The following is a 3,231-nucleotide window of genomic DNA, read 5'->3' on the forward strand; positions in this document are numbered from 1 at the left end:
GCCGGACGCCATTTAGGCAATGTCACGGTGACAACTCATCTCGGATGGATTCCATTTAGGAAGAGTATCCGATTAGTCTTGCGATGTGCTTGTGCAAGTCTCTTGATGCTATGTACTTGGTTACTCACCGAGGGTGTGGATTGCGTAGCCTAATGAGTGGGACGTACACTTACTCCTGGATTTCTCGTACATGGGTACGGGTCTGCATATCTGTTTGTACTTGGCTTGTGCTTGTTGTTGTGCCTCATTGGACAGTTATGGGACTTCCAATGGTGGCGTTACCCTTGTTTGTACTTGTACCTGGCCGTGAGGAAAAACCCGGATTCTCGGTGAATCCGTTTGATTGCATGCACCTTGTAGGACCGAGCGAACCCGTAAGATAGGGGAACTCACTGAGATTTAGTAATCTCAACCCAATCATCTTATTATTTTTCAGGAGCAGGTTTGAAGTAGACGGATTGTTTGACGGATTGCTTTGAAGACTGTGGACAAGCTAATGGCAGGAAGACCTCGTTAGACGTTATCTTTCCGCTGTGTATTGCTGAAGACAAGTCGATCGTATATATCTTAGTTGGAAGCTTGAATTGTATATGATTTTTTTTCTTGTCTTTACCGCTTATGTATGTTTCTTGTACCATTTATAGCATCACTACATATTATTCTAGACATATATGTATGGGGTGTTTCACTTCATCCCTGTACAATGTTCATATATTTTTTGAATTACAGTTTTGGACTGAGAGTTTTGTACAATGGTCTCCTCTGGGCACATACTTGGCAACAGTTCACCGTCAGGGGGCAGCAGTCTGGGGAGGTGCTACAACCTTCAATCGACTCATGCGTTATGCTCATCCCCAGGTCTTTTTTTGAGCTTTTCTTTATGTTGTTTATACTATATATTATTTTATTTACATTAATTAATGTTGATAATAGTATAAATAACAGGTGAAGCTAATTGATTTTTCACCTGGTGAGAAGTATTTGGTAACATATAGCAGCCATGAACCAAGCAATCCCCGGGATGCTAATGTAAGTGTCCTCTCTTTTGCTGTTTCTTTTGAGTTTTTTGTGACATTATATCTGACATCAACTTTCTTCCTCTAGAGGGTTATAATAAATATATTTGATGTGAGAACTGGTAAAGTGATGAGAGATTTTAAGGGAAGTGCTGATGATTTTGCTATCGGAGGTACCGGGGGTGTCACTGGGGTGTCTTGGCCTGTTTTCAAGTACGATCTCTACATATCTAGCATAAATATTTTAGCATTTTTCACTCCTTATTTAGTAATGAATTTGTTTTATTGGCTTTGCAGATGGAGTGGTGGAAGGGAAGATAAGTACTTTGCTAGGATGGGGAAGAATGTACTTTCAGTATATGAGGCAGAAACATTTTCTCTCGTTGACAAAAAATCCTTAAAGGTTGAAAATATAATGGATTTCAGCTGGTCACCAACTGATCCAATCATTTCACTGTTTGTTCCTGAGACAGGAGGTGGGAACCAGCCTGCCAGGGTAAATATTTGTTATCCTTGGCTTTATGGTCATGTCATGGGTTTTTCTTCTACTCAATAGTTTTATATTAAATAGTTGTATTTTTATATTAACTAAATTTATGTTCTTTTACGATTTTGTAGGTAAGTCTTGTTTCAATCCCCAGCAAAGAAGAACTCAGACAGAAAAACCTTTTTAGTGTCAGTGACTGCAAGATGTACTGGCAGAGCAATGGGGATTACCTTGCTGTTAATGTGGACCGATATACCAAGACAAAGAAAAGCACTTACACTGGCTTTGAGCTTTTCCGTATTAAGGAACGTGACATACCGATTGAAGTTCTAGAGCTTGAGAATAAGAATGATAAGATCATTGCATTTGCTTGGGAGCCAAAGGGACATAGGTTTGCCGTTATTCACGGCGACAATCCTAAGCCTGATATTAGTATCTATTCTATGCGGACTGCTCAGAACACTGGCCGTGTTTCAATATCACTACTCTGAAAGGAAAGCAGGCAAATGCTTTATTTTGGTCTCCTGCAGGACGCTTCATTGTATTAGCAGGGTTGAAAGGCTTCAATGGACTGTTGGAATTTTACAACGTTGATGAGCTTGAAACCATGGCTACTACTGATCATTTTATGGCAACCGACGTTGAATGGGATCCAACTGGAAGGTATATTGTTTATCCAAACAAGTCATGATATTGCTGACTAATGCAGCAGTTCATGGATAAATTTGTGCAAAACCAGTTAATTATAATTATCCTAGCACTTAAATGTTTGACCTTTTGTCTTTTTACTGATCGTAAGGTATGTTGCAACTGCTGTGACTTCGGTTCATGAAATGGAAAATGGATTCAATATATGGTCTTTCAATGGCAAACATCTTTATCGGATATTGAAGGATCACTTCTTTCAGGTAACTATAATATCATTAGTACTTAATGCATTGCTTGTCTTTTTGTATTACAATCGTTCAAAGAATTATTTGTTTTATGAACAATGTTTAAATGGTTTTAGTTTTGGACATGGTAATTTTCCATTAGTGTTAAAAGTATAATTTGTTCTACTGCCTTTTCTCTTCATACTAACCAATCTCATGTTGTTTTTTACCTTTCAAATTATAGTTCTTATGGAGACCAAGGCCACCACCCTTCTTGACTCCCGAGAAAGAGGAAGAGATTGCAAAGAACTTGAAGAAGTATAGTAAGAAATATGAAGCAGAAGATCAAGATGTTTCGTTGTTGCTGAGTGAGCAGGAGCGTGAGAGGCGCAAGGTCTTGAAAGAAGATTGGGACAAGTGGGTCAATGAGTGGAAGCTGATGCATGAAGAAGAGAGGTTAGAGAGGATGCATCTGAGGGACGGAGAAGCTAGTGACGAGGAAGAGGAATACGAGGCAAAGGACATTGAAGTTGAAGAGGTAGTTGATGTTACCAAAGAGATCATTCAGTTTGAGTATGGTCAGGAGTGATGTAATGCGGTATGTAGCTGAAGTTGGTGGTATTAAACCATTTTATTTATTTGACCAGGCGTTGTAGCTAGTTGGGCAGTGTCTCTGTGTTCATCTTTGTAGACCCAATTTTGTAGTTTTTCCATTCCTTTTTTAGAACCGGAATTCCCTTTTTCTTCATAAAATTGAACGTGATAGACGATTTTTGTACCTTTTTTCAGACACAAGTCTGTTAACTTATACCATGCCATCTTAGTACTTTCTAATGCATGAAGAAATTTGTTTCAA

At 38.8% G+C, this 3,231-nt stretch overlaps 1 pseudogene; it reads left to right on the forward strand.

Annotated features, from left to right (window-relative positions):
* Positions 1 to 714: 714 nt before the first annotated feature.
* LOC131594853 (eukaryotic translation initiation factor 3 subunit B-like) lies at positions 715 to 3,231 on the forward strand (annotated as a pseudogene).

This window comes from Vicia villosa, linkage group LG4 (genome assembly GCF_029867415.1).
Source record: "Vicia villosa cultivar HV-30 ecotype Madison, WI linkage group LG4, Vvil1.0, whole genome shotgun sequence".
Lineage (NCBI taxonomy): Eukaryota > Viridiplantae > Streptophyta > Magnoliopsida > Fabales > Fabaceae > Vicia > Vicia villosa.